The sequence below is a fragment of the Gadus macrocephalus genome, chromosome 12, assembly GCF_031168955.1.
Source record: "Gadus macrocephalus chromosome 12, ASM3116895v1".
Classification (NCBI taxonomy): domain Eukaryota; kingdom Metazoa; phylum Chordata; class Actinopteri; order Gadiformes; family Gadidae; genus Gadus; species Gadus macrocephalus.
In genome coordinates, this window is record NC_082393.1 from 1,027,236 (window position 1) to 1,045,394 (window position 18,159).

Sequence of the window (18,159 nt, forward strand, 5' to 3'; positions counted from 1 at the left end):
ATCCTGTTCTTATTATTGTATTATGGGATGTTGTCGGTGCCTCAGCCCAGGGCGCTTATCAAAATACACCCATGAACCCCAGCAGTGCTGCTTCTAAATACGCCCTCCCCTGCAACGAGCTCAGCCGCAGACACACACCGTACACACACAGACACACACACAGACACACACGTACACAGACACACATGTACACAGACACACACGTACACAGACCCACATATACACACACGTACACAGACACACACGTACACAGATACACACACACAGACACACACGGTACACAGACAGACACGGTACAGAGACACAAACGGTACACACACACAGTATACACACACGGTACACAGACACACACGTACACACACTGAGGCAACGTGGAGCGCATCCGCCTGCTTTGACACCATATTTATTTATATATTTATATAAATATATATAGCGTATTAATATTGTATTGAAGAGTGTTTTCATTCGGGGGGAATGGCGGAGTTAGACACAAGATGCACAAAGTAAACAGAGGAGCCAACGCTAAGCTGTTTGGATTTGGCCCGTTGCTCGCTCGGGGGAAGTGACAGGAGCGCGGCGCGCTACATAGCTCGCAGGTAGCGCCCGGGCTACGCGCTGAAGCTATGATATATGACATGTGTTGCAAGCAGCATCTCTGTTCCTCCCCAGGGCCTGTCAGGGCGGCGCGGCGCGGTTAAAAGGCTCTGTTTATCCCGGCTCTAATCCTCCATTTAGGTCAGCGCTCGCCATCGCCGGAGCTCCGCCTCTCGCCGCTCCCCTCCTCTGACCTCCTCGCTGACGGCCGCCCCCCCGAACCCCGACCCTCGCACCCCCCCCCCCCCACGCTGGAACACAGGCTTTGTTTGGCGTGATTTGAAGGATTTCCGTTCCGTGTTTGTGGTGTGATGTCTGTTTGTTTTGATTTGTTTACTCGCTATGAGGGCTTTACGCGTCGTGTTCTCCGTGTAGACACGCTCCGTAGCCTGCAGTCTCAGCTCTTTGTTCCTCAGGAGTCAGTTGTCTCAATGATAAACACCCTTTAACTTAACTGTACATAAATACACCTCTCCTTTAACTTAACCCATAAAATACACCTCCCCTTTAACTTAACTTAACTGTACATAAATATACCTCTCCTTTAACTTAACTTAACTGTACATAAATATACCTCTCCTTTAACTTAGCCCATAAATACACCTCCCCTTTAATTTAGCCCATAAATACACCTCCCCTTTAACTTAACTGTACATAAATACACCTCTCCTTTAACTTAGCCCATAAATACACCTTCCTTTAACTTAACTGTACATAAATACACCTCTCCTTTAACTTAGCCATAAAAACAACTCCCCTTTAACTTAACATGTACATTAATACACCTCCCCTTTAACCTTCAATACATTAGCCCAGACGCAACAAGTTGTTCCTCCCTGTTTCATGTTATAGGCCTGTGATTGGCCCCCAGGTCTCCTGGCTCATCAGACGATTGGTCGGTGAGTCCTCCAAGGTCGTGTCCTTGCTGGGAGCCACCATGCAGTCGACAGTTTACTGCTGCAGACCGAGAGGACATACAGACCGATAGCCACGGAGATACCATCAGGAGGCTCTGGGAAAGGGTTCTGGTTCTGTCTTCAAACACCCAGTATCGGCTCAGGCAGACTCACTGTAAATAGATCGCATTTTTACACCCAGTATTTCATGTTTCCATCCTTTCAAACTGCATTAGTTAATGGAACCTCTGCATTCAGATTGCATCTTCTCCCTCACCCTAACCAAGAATCAGGGCTTGTTAGAATATCACTGTAGAGAGTTATAATCCTTACAGTCGGCCTATGCATGTGATTTTAACAATCTTACGTGTGAACTTGTATTGTGGTCAAAAGGGGACTTAAATGTCTCACAAACAAACACAATGCTTCATCAAAAACACGTTCCGAGGGCTCACGATCAAACAGAGGACAGAGCGAACCACAGAGGCCGATTCCCGGTCTGTGAATCAGACCTCATCCTCCTCCCCGTCGCATCCGCTTCGTCTGGGTTTCTTGGGATGCAGGTATCCATGGCGATATCCGTGAAGCACCTCCAGACATCCTCACACCTCCTCCTCGGATTGGTGGTAAAGTTTTGGAGCTAAAATAAGCCGGTCGTCGGTGTGTTGTCACAAGGCATGCATCGCCGCACTGTCCCCCCCCAACCCCCGTCTGGAGGTGTGGGGCCCGCTGGCCCCGCACGGCCCCCAGACCGTGACATTCCCGCATTTGGGGAGCGTGACCTATGGGAGGGGGGCGGTGTACCTCGCATCAGCTCCACCACCGGGGGGGGACGGGTAAGAGTACAGTAGGGAGAGGAGGGGGTCTCTCTCTCTCTCTCTCTCTCTCTCTCTCTCTCTCTCCCACCCTCCTCTCTCTCACCCTCTCTCTCTCTCTCTCTCTCTCTCTCTCTCTCTCTCTCTCTCTCTCTCTCTCTCTCTCTCTCTCTCTCCCACCCTCTCTCTCTCACCCTCTCTCTCTCTCTCTCTCTCTCTCTCTCTCTCTCTCCCCTCCCTCCCTCCCTCCCCACAGGCCGCGGGGTGCTGAGTAAGATGCTAGTGAGTTAATATCCTGTGACAGTAAATGTCAACTGAATTTAAATGACTCCGGCTGCTCGCTCTCTGTCGCCGGGGACTCTGGGCTCCATTGGTCTCCCCTGCCCTCAGCGGATGGGGGGGCAGGGGGGGTCTTGGTGGTTTTGTGGAGCCACCAGCGCCGTGTTTCGGGGCAGCCAATGTTAAACCAGCGGTGGGATTCGCGGCGCGTACATGTGGCTAATTAGGAGGGATTTAGCATTAGCGTGATCATTAGCGTAGCGGACAGAACTGCTGCGCTCTCAAATCGGCTGGCCCTCCGTCAGGTGCTCAGCAGAGCGGCGCGGCGTTAGCGGACTGATGGAGAACAACATGGAGCGCCGCGTTAGCACACGCTACTTTAGCGTTAGCGCTTAGACAGTGCAGCGCGGCAGCCTCGCTACGCACTGGAGAGCTTTGAGAAAACCGTCTAAACAGATTAGAATAACACTCAGAAATACAAGTTAGAGCATTTGCATGTATTAGGAACGGGTAAATATTATATTATATTTACATGATGTTTGTCTCAAACAATCGAATATTCTCACAACATAAAAATCCATTTTTTTGTTTGAATGCACATTTATCTAATAGGATAAATCAAAACGACTCACTGCTATTACTGAAAAACTCTAGCGGTTGCGAGTTTGACTCTTGTAGTCGTATAATGCTTCTTGATATGTTGAATATTGAAGTGGCAAGTGACCTATAAAGTTTTCTATTTGTCGCAGCATTTCTATTTAAAATGGATGCAGGCTTATTTATTACTTTACGGTCATTAAACTCCTCCTCTTTTCATGTAAAACATCCGATCTTTGTGTTTGTATGTGTGCGTTGGAAGGGGCTTAGTAATGAGTGTAATGGACACACAATTAAGAGGATTGCATTGTTTCATAATTAATATTCAAGCGGATCTGAGCCGTTCTGGGGACGGAGAGACGGCCGGAGGGGATGGAAAGGGCAGTGTGGTGAAACCTAGAAGAGGAGGGTTTCCAGGAGCTAGCTTCCCTCTCTCTCTCTCTCTCTCTCTCTCTCTCTCTCTGTCTCTGTCTCTGTCTCTGTCTCTGTCTCTCTCTCTCTCTCTCTCTCTCTCTCTCTCTCTCTCTCTCTCTCTCTCTCTCTCTTACCCAGCCCCCCCCCTCTCTCCCTCTCTCTCTCTCTCTCTCTCTCTCTCTCTCTCTCTCTCTCTCTCTCTCCTCTCTCCTCTCTCTCTCTTACCCAGCCCCCCCCCTCTCTCTCTCTCTCTCTCTACGTCCGCAGGTGTTCTGTCGTTCTGCTCTTTTCCTCCTCTCCTCACCTTTATTCCGCTGTGCAGAGTGTTGATGTGTGAGCGCTGGGAGCGGTTTGGGAGTGAGGGTGGAGGAGGAGGGTGGAGGAGGAGCATGGAGGGTGGAGGAGGAGAATCCAGGGTGGAGGAGGAGGCATGGAGGGTGGAGGAGGAGAATCCAGGGTGGAGGAGGCAGCCAGGGAAAAGTGTCTGGGGGGAAGAGAAACTGAATGTCATGTATCTTAAACTGGAGGAGAGTACAGCTGTTTGTGTGTTTGTGTTTGTTTACGTGCGTGCTTCCTGCTAGCATAGCGTACGTAGCGCCTCAACAAAGGAGGAAGCGATGGCGGCTCCTTTGTGTCAGAGGAGACGCAGGGAGAGGACTATATTACACGTCAACCGCAGAAAAATCTCCTTTAGCCCAATAGCTTCTAATAAGCTAATTGAACTTCTTCAAGCGCTGACCTTTAGCGGCTGTCTGGGTTCGGGTTAAGGGGGGGGGGGGGGGGGGGGCCGTTTAAACGCCGTTTCAGTCCTCATTTCAACTGAAAATAAAGTTCAATGCTACTTTGTTACTCTGCTTCTCTGTGGGTTTCTATGATTTTAATGAGCTCCTTCAGTCCGGGTGTTGAGGTAGCTGTCATCAGGTTAGCCTCGGCTTTAGATGCTAGTTAGCTTCCTCGCTAACGGCCGTCCCCTTTATTCGGCGGAGCGCCGTTGCCTCCTCTCCCTGTGTCCCCGCCGCTAGGCTCCTCCCCCTCGCCACAACCGTTGTTTCGGCTATTTATAGCCCGGGCTCAACGGACCCACGTCACATGACATCCTGTCGCCTGTGCGTTCTCCGCTACGCTGCGCACGCATTTAATCCATGAGCATCAAAACGCTCTAAAGACGGCCGTTTCAGGGGGGGCTGGAGAACGCATTTGTGACACCCCCCCTTTTGTCCAATACTAAAATGTATTTGTTTAATGCTCTTTAAAGAATGTCTCTCTGGGTCTCCGTATCTGTCGTCGGATTCCACATCCTCGCAGGAATCGTGGCGCAAAAAATGTCAAGAGGAATCTGGACTGCACCACTGTTTGACCGCCCTCCCCCTCTCCCTCCCTCCCTCCCCCACCCTCCCCCACCCCACCCCTCCCTCCAAGACCACTTACCCGGCTGAAGTGCACTTTGTCCGTACCCAGAGATAAAGGCTCTTGTTGTGGCGAGGGCCGCGGTGTCCAAAGGGCTGAGTGTAACGCCCACGTCACCCTCGCATTCCTCAATTCTCCGCGCAAATATGTGTGTTTGTTTACGGAGGCGGCGTTCCGGACGGCGATCAGAGCGTGAGGGGGGGGGGGGGGGGGGGGGTGTGATCGTGATGAGCGCTGAGAGGACGCAGAGACGCGGCGTCGGCCTCCATCTTGACTCCGCCCTCCTCGGGTCTGCTAACTGTCCTTTCATCGCCGTCCGGCCTCCTCACCTTCCATTAGGGCCCCTCCCCGACCCCGTGGGCAGCTCCTCAAGGTGTGGACGCGTGGCTCTGAGGGTGGGGGGGTGAGTCGAGCGGCCTGCTTCCTTCAGCGCGGTCCAGCGCCGGCCTCTGATGCGGGCCGCCTCAGGACGCGGGTGCCAGGAGATCCATACTGCGGGAAAGTGTTTCAAATGTGATGCCAGAGGGCGGCTCGCTCTGCGGTGCTCCGCCATAGCCGGTCTCCAGGGAGGGAGGGGGGGAGGAGGGAGGGAGGAGGGTGGAGGAGGCTCTCAGCGCGGCGCCGCTCGCTCGCCACAACAACACCGCGGCCAACCGGGGGACCGCCTGAGTACCTCTGCACTTGGCCCGCAGACGGGTTTGTAGACGCGGCACGCAGAGACGTCTGAAACCCGTCTCCGCCTCTCCGTTGTCCGACAGGACTCGCCGGGTTTGGCGGCGGCGCGCGTTAGCGTTAGCCTCCGCTGGTGTTTTGGTCTTTAAGAGCGTTATGAGACGTCTGAGGGAAAGCTGTGGTCATGGAGGGCGGAGGCGTTCCCCGAAGGCCTCTTGGTTCTACTAATTAAACGCTCTCAACTTTTAACACGTACTCCCTTCCGCCGCCGCCGCGCCGCCTCCGCCGGTGCTAGCCGTCTCCCAGGGACGGCAGAACGGAAGAACTACCGGGCTGTGGACTCTGAGCACCGGCTGCACACACACACACACACACACACACACACACACAACCACACTAACACACGCACATACGCACACACGAGCACACTAACGCACAACCACACATAAACGCACCAACCACAGACACACACAAACACAATTGCAAACACACGCTACACGCAACCCCTCACACACACATACACAGCACACTACACACAAACACACACTACACAACCATACACACACTATACCACACACAAACACACACACGTCCTCAAAGTGTGGAGGAACGTTGGTTACTGGCTTCAGAAGATCAAAGTGAGGTCTGAGCTCCTGGTATCCTTGGAAAGTGTGAAATCTGATCATAATCTACACAACTGAGCATCATGAGACATCTTCATAGCATGTTGACTTTGCATATGGATTTTGGGTAACCATGGAAAAATTTTGATATCGCATACACTCGACGTGTGGTCAGTAATTGAAAGTCGAGTCGCGGCTGGTCAACGTGATGACACACGGTAACGACACACCTCCTGCTGATACCAGCCCAGTGTGTTGATTGGCTGGCTCCCTGGTGGTCCCCTCCCTGAGGGGTCTCACGGGGGGAAACGACGTCCCCACGCCACCGTGACTCGGTTAGGGGAATATTGCGATTCCGTAAAAAAATGCTGTACATTATTCCGATGCTTTTCTAGCGTTTTATCTTATTGCGTGGTTATCTCCGGGTTTAGGGGTTTGGTATAACACCCGGGTTTAGGGGTTTGGTTTATCTCCGGGTTTAGGGGTTTGGTTTAACTCCCAGTTTAGGGCTTTGGTTTAACTCCCGTTCTACATGATGATGATGAACAGAACAGATCTGTTCTGCAGATCAGGGTTCAGCTTCTGAGTCAACGTTACGAGTTTAGGAGAGCAGAGAACCAAGTCAAAAAGAGTATCGGCCCCCCGCTGGTGACCCTAGGTAAGGGCCCGGGTTGTTGACCTCTGGTGGTGACCTCTGGTGGTGACCTCTGGTCGTGACCCCTAGAGGTGACCTCTGGTGGTGACCCCTATGCAACACCTCCAACACTGTTCACACCCCTGCTTACGTGCACTCTCCTACAGACGTGCACGCCCCTGCAAACGTGCACTCTGCTGCACACGTGCACGGCCCTGCTGCCGTGCACTCCCCTGTAGACATGCACTCTCCTGTAGACGTGCACACCCCTGCAGACGTGCACTCTGCTGCACACGTGCACGCCCTGCTGGCGTGCACTCCCCTGTAGACGTGCACTCCCCTGTAGACGTGCACTCTCCTGAAGACGTGCACACCCCTGCAGACGTGCACTCTCATGCAGACGTGCACACGCTGCAGGCGTGCACTCTGCTGTGGTGGCTAGCCTGGAGATGATGGAGATGAGATGTCTTCTCTAAGCAGCAGAATCCGTGTGGACGGACGGCAGGGGGGCTGAACGGCGTCGGGCCTTAATGTGTTTCTGGGCCTCAGCTCGGACGCAGCAGCGGGGGGGGGGCTCTCAGGCAGACCCATCAAACCGTCACAGAGAAGGCTTCTCCCTGACTGAAGCGGTTTATCAGGCCCTGGTTAGTAGAGCGTCGGGCACACACAGGGACGTCTCCTGGCTCTTCTCCTTGGAACGGTTCTGCATCCTCTCAGTCGTTAAGTGTCACTAGCGGTCAGTGTTTATGCGTCACACGTTCAGGATACGAGGCATTTAGTGTTCAAACTGTTGTTGTTGTTGACCAGGAGCAGCCCATCGGCTCCTGATCCGCGCTCATGTGGCGTTATCGCTCGTCCTCTCGTCTGCAGGCCCGTTAAACCCCTATCAGCCCCCAACGCCTTCCCTCCACCGCCCGTCTGCGAGGCGCGGGGGGGGTGAGGGGGGGCGCTGCCCGCGGCTTATTAGGCAGCATTACACCGTTCAGCCACATCACCGGATCATCCACCCTCCGCCGCCGGCCCCCCGGAGCAGGGGCCCCCCGGCCCCCGAGGGCCGGCGCTACGGGACGGATCGGCACGCCACGCCACTCCTCGACCGCGTGACCGCGCCCATTTAGCCGCCCGTACATCTCGTACCGCCGGCGCCGGAGCTAAGTCGGCCATTAGCGGCGAGCAGCGGACCACGCGGCGCCGCGATGAGCATTTACGCCCCATATGGACCGTGACGTTAGCGGGGGCGCGCGTCATGTGCTACGCCGGATGTGAAATCGCGTCCCGTTTGGCGGCGGCCGGGCGTGAACCCGGCGCGGCGGGAGGGGTTGTGACCGGGCGCTGGCCTCGCCACGTTCCTATTGGTTAAGAAGGAGCTGGACTAGCAGTTGATCCCAGACCGCGGTGAGGTCCCTTCAGGTCCAGGGGCCGGTAGGGCCAGCCAGCAGGCCGGTGGGGCCTACGGGTACACCGGGGATCTGGGGTCACACACCCGGACACCAGACCGTCCTGTAAGTAAGGCTGTTAGCTTACACATCCATAGCTCCGTCGTCATGGTGATCGTTGGTTAAAGGAGACGGCGAGACGGAGTGTAATCATGTATTTCTGTTTGTTGTCTTTAAGGTAGTTTATGATTCGTTAATTAAATTCAACGTTCATGAAATCCCCTTCTGTGCCTATTATCTTCTACTTTCCTTTGCGTGTTTGGTTTGTTTTCCATAACATTTATCCGCAGGGAGAGGAGAGAGTGAAAACCATCAACGCAATAAGGTAAGGGTAGACCTACGTAGCAGTTCCACCTTAAAGATATACATTCACTGACAAAAATGAAACCTTTTGTCAAACATTTTGGGGATGAAAGCGCTCATTCCTTTTCATGTGTGGCTTAAGAAGAGTATGTGGGTTTGATTGGGACGCAGTCTATCCTATTAGAGCTGGAATAAGACGCTTTGAACGAAGCTGCGAGCGGATAAAGGCTGTCTGGCCAGAAGCTGGACATGCAGAGCGGCCGTAATCCCGGCCGGTAAATAGAGAAATATATGCTGGGCCACAGTCCCTCACATCCACCGTGATTAGCAAGCTTAACAGTTTAGAGCTGCTTTCAAAGTGAGATCCTCTCGCTCTCTCTCGCGCTCTCTCATTCTCCCTCTCTCCCTTTCCCTCTCTCTCCCTTTCCCTCTCCCTCTCTCTCTCTCGCCCTCTCTCTCTCTCTCCTCTCTCTCTCTCTCTCTCTCTCTCTCCCCTCTCTCTCTCTCTCTGTCTCTCTCTCTCTCCCTCTCCCTCTCTCTCTCTCTCTCTCTCTCTCTCTCTCTCTCTCTCTCTCTCCCTCTCCTCCCTTTCTCTCTCTCTCTCTCTCTCTCTCTCTCTCTCCTCTCTCTCTCTCTCTCTCTCTCTCTCTTTAACTCACATTGTCTTTGGAGGTCTAAAGAAGCAGCTCTCTTTAATCTATGTATCTGAACCTAAACTGGCTGCTGTGACGCCTCGTTGCTCTGAGACTCTGACTCCTTTCACCCGGGTTGATTCTCCTAACTTAATACGCCATTTGGGCTTTCTGAGGGACAATAATTGAGTTTAGGCAGAGTTTAAAGAGCTTAGTGGGCGGGTGTGCGGGGGACATCTCCTGTGATGAAGAGCATCTCCAGCGCTGGATTAGGACATTACGAGGAGGAGGACGGAGAGCTCTGCCCTCTCTCCCCTCTCAATAACATTCTTTCACATATTAAGTTAATTCCACCCCTAGGTGGGAGACTTTATCATGCAGAGGTCCTTAATCCACTGTTGTTGAGTCTATCTTGGCCGGGCCCTTTGATGCCGCGGCCCCTCCCCCCCGGGCCTCTCTCTGGGGGCCCCGGGGGCCCGGTAAGACAAAGGGCCCGTGACTGAAACAATGAGACGGAGATCACACCTCCACATAAAAAAAGAGCTCATCTATTGTGGAGTGGCCCAGGAGAGGTGTTAGCGCGGGGCCGAGAGGGCGGCGTTATTACCCAGCGAGGAGCGCATCAAAGGAGATCAGCGCCGGAGAACAAAACTGGCGGCGGCCGGCGGCCCGTGTGGCCGCCGCGGATCACTTTCCTCCGAGTCTTTGACTCGGCCGCACTGCTCCAGTCCCACTGATCTCTTGTATCCCACTTTATCTGAGCGCGACCTCCGACCCCGGTTGAAAAGGCCCGGTTGATGTGACGGACGTAAGCTCTGCGCTGTTTGTTGCGCCGCCGTCGTTCCCGCCTTCTAAAGGCGACCGCCAGCAATCAGCTCTGAGCTGGGAGCTCTGAGCGCCGCCTGGAACAGAGATCAGCGCTCGCTGTGATCGCCCGCCGGAGTCACTTTTGTTTCGGAGGTTTAAAGATGTTTAATCTCACGTGAGCGTGCGTGTTTCTTGGGTGTGTGTGCGTGTGTGTCTGCGTCGTGTGTATTCCGAGTTAAGGCGAGATTCACGTCCGACCTGGCCTTTGTTCCGACAAACACAACCGACGTTGTTTAATTTGAACCAGCGCTGTGTCTCAACCGATCCGTCAGAGTTAGCTTGTTTTAACGGCGCTAATGTGAGTCTGTGTTACGCAGTCACTGAGCTAATGGTCATGTTTAAGATACAATTTTAGATGCTCATTTAATAGTTTTATGCTAATATATGCTAGCATTAGCTAATTTGATCTGATCTATTGCTGACATGTTATTATATATATTCATAAACAGCCTTAGCTCAATTAATGCCGCTAATGCTAATATTTCCACTAATAACTAATAGCAGTAGCTAATTTCAACTGAGCTAAAGCTAATATATCTACTAATATATACTAGCGTTAGCTCCTTTCAACTTAGCTAGTGCTAATATATCCACTAATATATACTAGCATTAGCTCATTTCAACTGAGCTAGTGCTAATATATACACTAATATATACTAGAAGTAGCTCATTTCAACTGAGCTAATGCTAATATATCCACTAATATATACTAGCAGTAGCTCACTTCAACAGAGCTAATGCTATTACATCCACTAATATATCCTAGCAGTAGCTCATTGGGCTGAGCTCTAATGCTAATATATTCCCCAGAGTATCGTAGCAGTTGAGCAGTGCGGAGCCGGTCGGCCGCTGATTGAAAACATGACGTTCGGGGGCTGAATGAGTCATTAATTCACCTGTTTGAACCTAAGCTGTCCATTTGATTGTCAGTCAGCGGCGAGTGTGTTAGGGGGTTTGATCCTCGTCGCGCCAACAGATGGTTGTTGTAGCTCGAACCGCGGCTGGGAATCGCGAGACGGGGGTTGGCGGGTGTGGGTGTGGGGTTCAATCCCTGTTGCTGGCCCTAAGAAGACCATAAGCTGGCGCAGAGAGGGAGAAAGGGGCTGGTAGCGGTGCTAATTATCCACAAGCCACACAGAAAGTGCCCACAGTCAGCGAGTGAAGAGGTTCACATCCCTTCCTCCACACATAAAAGGCGTAGAACGAAAACATTTCGCGGGGCACAAAGCAGCAGAGATTAACATAATCTTTTGGTTTGTATCGTCTGTAAGCTGTCTGTGTGTCTCTTTCTCGCCCAATCTCTCTCCTCTTCCGCCACCTCCACCTCCTCCTCCTCCACCTCCACCTCCTCCTCCACTACCTCCTCCCTTTATCTCTCCCTCTCCCTCCCTCTCTCTCTCCAACGCTCTCTTGGTTCTCCTGTCCATGCTGTTTGAGGAGGACGTGGTTGAGGAGGAGGACGTGGTTGAGGAGGAGGACGTGGTTGAGGAGGAGGTGGTGGTATAGGTGGAGGACGTGGTTGAGGAGGACGTGGTTGAGGAGGACGTGGTTGAGGAGGAGGACGTGGTATAGGTGGAGGAGGTGGTGGTAGTAGAGGAGGTGGTGGAGAAAGAGGAGCCAGCGGTGGAGGAGGAGGAGGTGGTGGAGGTGTTATAGGAGAATATGTTATAGGTGGAGGAGGTGGTGGTGGTGGTGTTGGAGGAGGAGGAGGAGGTTGCGGTGGAGAGGTGGAGGAGGAGAGTGGGAGGTGGGGAGGGAGAGGTGGAGGAGGAGAGGGTGAGGTGGAGAGGTGGAGGAGGAGCGGGTGAAGGAGGAGAGGGTGAGGGGGGGAGCCGGAGGAGGGGGGGGGGAGGTGGGGAGGGTAAATATTCCGACATATCAAAGGTCTCTCAGCTGCTGAGCCGCTGAGTGCCGGAGGAGCGAACGACTCAGAGAGAACTTTAAAATGAGGACATCAGTGAGCAGATGGCAACGGGTTAGCTCTCTCTCTCTCTCTCTCTCTCTCTCTCTCTCTCTCTCTCTCTCTCTCTCCCCCTCTCCCCCTCTCCCCCTCTCCCCGAGTCAGGAGAGTGAGGACCAAAGCCAGGGAAAGGAGCCCTAATGGCGTCGCATGAACGCTGCCTCTCTCTCTCTCTCTCTCTCTCCTCTCTCTCTCTCTCTCTCTCTCTCTCTCTCTCTCCCTCTGTCTCTCTCTTTCTCTCTCTCTGTCTCTCTCTTTCTCTTTCCCTCTCCCTCTCTCTCTCTCTCTCTCCCTCCCCCTCTCTCTCTCTCTCTCTCTCTTTCTCTTTCTCTTTCCCTCTCCCTCTCTCTCTCTCTCTCCCTCCCCCTCTCTCTCTCTCTGTCTCTCTCTTTCTCTCTCTCTGTCTCTCTCTCTCTCTCTCTCCCTCCCCCTCTCTCTCTCTCTGTCTCTCTCTTTCTCTCTCTCTCTCTCTTCTCTCCCTCCCCCTCTCTCTCTTTCTCTTTCCCTCTCCCTCTCTCTCTCTCTCTCTCTCTCTCTCCTCCCCCTCTCCCCCTCTCTCTCTCTCTCTCTCTCTCTCTCTCTCTCTCTCTCTCTCTCCACCCTCTCCTCTCTCTCTCTCTCTCTCCCCCTCTCTCTCTCTCTCTCTCTCTCTCTCTCTCTCTCTCTCTCTCTGTCTCTCGCTCTCTCTCTTTCTCTTTCTCTTTCCCTCTCCCTCTCTCTCTCTCTCTCTCTCTCTCTCTCCCACCCTCTCCCTCTCTCTCTCTCCCTCCCCCTCCCTCCCCCTCTCTCTCTCGCTCCTCTCGCCCGGCGGCCTCATCAGGGTGCCGTGTGACGATGACTGCGTCCAGACGCCAGGAAGTGGTTTCATTAGCGGCGGTTGTGACGGCTGACACGGAAAACGAACCGTTTTTCTTTTGGAGGATAAACCCGGCCTCTCCGTTTGGTCCCCGCCCGCGTTTAGAGCGCTCCCGAAATGGATGAAACCATCGGGATGGATGGCAGAGTGGGTTGCTCAGAGCAACAGACATCCCATAAACGCCCTCATTTCATCCCCCACCCCCTCTCTCCCTCTCTCCCCCTCCCTCTCTCTTGTCGTCTGTGATTCTTTCTGTGCTCTGAGCGCGGCGATGCTAAACTTGCGAGCGCCGGTAATGTCTGAGAACGCCGTATCGTTTACATCCCGTTTCTCGGCTTTGCTTCCCAAAGCTGTGAGATGTTAATTCCTGCGTCTCACATGTAAAACGCGCGTAACGCGACTATTCCTGTTCCCAATACCTTCAAGACTATGGAGCCATTTGGCTGTGAAGTCACTCAATTATCACGTTCTGCCGCTACTCGCGAGAAAATGTTTAGGATTTCTTCTTTCTTTTTTGTCCTCAGAAGTGAACTATTTCCCCGCGCTCCGTAGCGTGCTAGCACGTGCTACGAAGCGCTACGTAGCGCTCCGTAGCGCGTCGTAGCACGTCTCCACCAGCCGGGAGCCCAGACGCAGCGAGGAGAGGAGCTGTGTAACTCGTGTTACAGGCCGCCGTGGCTGCCTGTGCTGCTGGCGTGTTAATCTGTGTGTGTGGAGGGGGGGGGGGGGGGGGGGGGGTGTCAGCCCTCTGCTGGATCCTAAATCTGTGTTGTTTCTCTCTAGCCCAGCGAGGGGCTGATGTTTCCGAGGGTAGACATGTGTGCTCGCTGTAATGTTGTGTGTTCATACCCCTTCCCCCCCCCCCCCCCCTGCACTCACCAGGTCTGCTCTCAGAACATACATGACACAGGGACACGCCGTCACACACAAACACACACGCACGCACACACACACACACACACGTACACACACACACTCACACACCCTTCACGCTTCACGGCCTAAACACAGAAAACATCTTTACTGCCGTCTAAACTAATAAACACTGATTTGAAGTACCACTCAGAACACTGAACAACTACACTCACACACTCTCTATATATAGATAGAGATATATAGATATATAGGTGTGTGTAGGCTCTATACAGTGTAGTAGTTAACACACATTAAATTAGTACATTTACTATGTAGACTGTACTATACTGCATAATATGTAGTATAGTACAGTCTATGTAGTAGTAGTATAGTATATATAAATACTATATATACACATGAGGCCTGCAGTAGTTGAGCCCTAATCTCTTTTTATTGAATGTCCTACTGCTTCTCTTTTCATTGAAGGTACCAATGCGTCCTCCTCTCTCTCCTCCATCATCCTCCCGTCAGACACAATGAACGGCCGTCAGTTTCTCTAACCTCCTCCACCCCACATAGTGACGGAGGAGAGCTGAGTGGAGCCCCAGAGCTCCCAGGCCTGGCCCTCCGTGTCCGTTCCTGTTATTTACCTCGGTGATTATTCCCGACAGCCGGCCCCAGCTCAGCCCGCCGTTCCTCCGACTCATCCCGGTGTTCCACGACGGACGAATCCGGGTAAATCTGTGCTCACCATTTAACATTAAGCTTTAACGGAGCGAGAGGATCGGCGCGCGGTTGTAACACAAAGCCAAAGCGACGGAGGGAGATGTCGGACCCGGGCCGGTGCCGGGGGAACACGCGGCAGGCTGCAGCGCTATTGGCCCACAGATCCCCTCCACAGTCAATCTGGCATCTCTTATTTAGCTGCAAACGGACTCATTTACAGCAGCTCAAACATGGAGTGTGTGTGTGCCACTGTGTGTATGTCTGTGTGTGTGTGTGTGTGTGTGTTTGAGTCTGAGTGTGTGTGTGTGTGTGAGAGTCTGTTTATGTGTGTGTGTGTGTGTGTGTGTGCGTGTGTGTGTGTCTGTGTGTGTGTGTATGTAGGTGTATCTCCGGGTGTGTGTGTATGCATGTGTCTCCGTGTGTGTGTGTGTGTGTGGGTGCGCGGGGTCTTGCATTTTTCATCCGGGACATCGGATGGTGGATTCTGCCGACAACAAACAGCACTTACGGGCGTGTTAGCGAGGGAGATTCCGTGCCCTGGAGCCTTGTTTGCTAAGAAGCAGAGAGACAGCCGGGCCGCGGCCGCGAGCAGTCGGCTAAACTCATTCGCACATTACCGCTCTCAGCCGTATGAGCACTCTGTCACCCGAGCCCTGCTTTGGCGGCCATGCTATCATGAATAAAAAGAGGGCTTTTAAGAAACGCCCGCTCCCTAAACTGGTGAAGCAGCCCTTCTGGGGGTTGGAGGGCACAGCCATGCTATAGGAGGAGGCTAGCTGTGGAGCACGCTAGGTCTAGTATGCTCGTTAGGAGGTGTGCATTGCATGGAGTAGGCTTTCTGTCGGTGCATGCTAGCTGTGGAGTATGCTAGGTTTAGTGTGCTAACTGTAGTATGCTAGGTATGAGTACACTGTGTGTGGTTTAGGCTTGATGTAGACCAGGGTTGCCCAACCTTTTTTGACCCAAGATCTACTTTTCAGGTAGCCAACCTCCCGAGATCTACCAGCAAACCTACCTTCAAGCGGGGGGGAGGGGGGGGGGGGGGGGGGGGAACAATTGTTGACGGGGGGGGGGGCGCATGCGCTGTCAACAGCGCATGCGCGCCCCCCCCGTCAACAATATGCAATATACGCGCTACCGCGCGTATATGTCCCGCGCAAATTTTATTGTATTAAAAAAAATATATATATATTTTTTTTTTTTTTTTTTTTCTTCACCCCACCGGTCGACTTGGGATCTGTCGGCGGTCTACCAGTAGACCGCGATCGACTGGTTGGGCACCCCTGATGTAGACGCTAGATGTGGAGTAGCCTAGCTCAGTAGTAAGCTAGCCGGTTTTTACGGTATTCATGGAACGGCTAGCTGGAGAATGCTAGTTTGTGTGTGCTAGCTGTGGTGCGTACAAGCTTGAGCATGCTAGCTGTGATACGCTAGTTGTAGAACGTTCTAGCGGAGCGGCGGCAGTACGCTAGCTAGAGCACACCAGCTAGAGACATAACAGGGTTATTTCCATCTCAGATCTTATATTGTATCAAATCAACTGTTAAAAGATGGAGTAAAAGGAAACTCTAGAGGGACCCGCGGCAGACGAGCCACGCCGCTCGCAGCCTTTAAAGGTGTATTCATACACACCGTATCCATATTTAATCCTCTCCAAACTGGAGTGGGACCGGGCAGAAGTTCAGTGTTTGTGAGCCTTCCCACTTAATTACGATCACGATCCATAATGGAGGAGGAGGGCTGCGCGCTAAACCACCGCACATCACATCTCATCACGGTGACGGCGCAGGCGGGCGCTTGCGGCGACAGCGGGCCCTGCTTCCTGTGCGTCCTCGCCGCCACTCGTCGCTCTCCGTCGCTCTTCGTCGCTCCTCACTCCTCCTCGCCGCGGTTTACTGGCGTGATTCTCGTCCGAGGGGTCCGTCGGTGTCCGGGGAGCGACGGTCCAAAGGCCTTGGGCGTGGTGAGTCAGAGAGCGCCGTGCGGAACGCCGCACCTCGCTGCGTCCTGCTGACGGTCTCCGGGGCTCCGGGGTTCCATCGTGATGTCGGCTCCTCCACCCTTCACCGGGTTAAGGTGGAGCAAAACACAAAGGTGTTTAAGGGTTGATTTAAGTGTTAGAGTAAGCACTGTACGGGTCCTTTGTGTCGCGTCTATTGTGAACGTAAGGGTGGTAATTAATCCCCCGCTAATCCTCTTGTTAGCTAATTGGATTGTGAGTTTCTGAAAGCCCTGCCATCCGAACCTGCCTTTATCCATCTATATATCTATATCTATATCCATGCATCCATACATATTGATATTGATATATATATATATATATATATAAGCTGGTGTATTGCCAGAGAACTCTTAGTATTAATACGACGTCTGGCCTTGTGTCAGATCACTAAGAAGTAGAGAGCCGACTTAACTCCATAAGAACAACAATGTCCCCAGGCCCTGTTATATTCACTAACCCTCTCTGAGCAGATGGAGGCTTTGGTCGGGGGGTTCTGGGGTGCTTTGTGGAGCCCAATGCTGCCTGGCCGGGGTTGATCAGCGGCTGATATAGCGGGAATATTCTGTGTTTTAATGTTTTAATGCTTTATCTAATTTAGGTTTCCTTGAATAAAGAACAAGGTGTTCCTCCGTGGCAGACGCAGACAGCTCTACTCACACTCATCGTCATCGTCAGGTTAGACATTCAGTGGATCTGTTAGTCCACGTATACATTGCTACTGTAAAGGATGTCAAGGGCTAGAACTAACCATTACACAGCGCCATCTCTGGTGAATAGTGGTAATTACAATAGCTCTTTCTGATTGGCTAAATAAAATGTTGACAGTTGAGATGATATTTCTAGCATTTAAACGTATGCTAATGTTTTTGATTCAATTAACACTGACTCACGAGAATTCACAAACCTTTTGAGGTGACTTATTTCCTCCGTGTTGAACCGCGTCGTTAGAAAACACGCATATGATGAGATTAGTAATAACTAAATAAAGATCCTGCCCCTCCTCCCCCAGTCTCCCCCATTCCTCCCCCAGTCTCCCCCAGTTCTCCCCCAGTCCTCCCTCATTCCTCCCCCAGTCCCGGCCCAGTCCTCCCCCAGTCCTCCCTCATTCCTCCCCCAGTTCTCCCCAGTCCTCCCCCATTCCTCTCCCAGTCCTCCCCCAGTCCTCCCCCTTCCTCCCTCATTCCTCCCCCTTCCTCCCCCATTCCTCCCCCAGTTCTCCCCCAGTCCTCCCTCATTCCTCCCCCTTCCTCCCCCATTCTTCCCCCAGTCCTCCCCAGTCCTCCCTCATTCCTCCCCCAGTTCTCCCCTAGTCCTCCCTCATTCCTCCCCCAGTCCTCCCCCTTCCTCCCCCAGTCCTCCCTCATTCCTCCCCCAGTCCTCCCCCTTCCTCCCTCATTCCTCCCCCGTCCTCCCCCGTCCTCCCCCTTCCTCCCCCCTCTGATATTGATCTGAACCCGCGGCCTGCGTCTCTCTTGCAGGTGTATCTCTGCGCTGTGCTCCTGGGTCAGGGGAGGCGGTGGACGGTTTAGAAGGTCACCTGGTGGAGGTTCAGCAGCGCCTGAGGTCCCATCCCGGAGGTAGGATCGCCTCA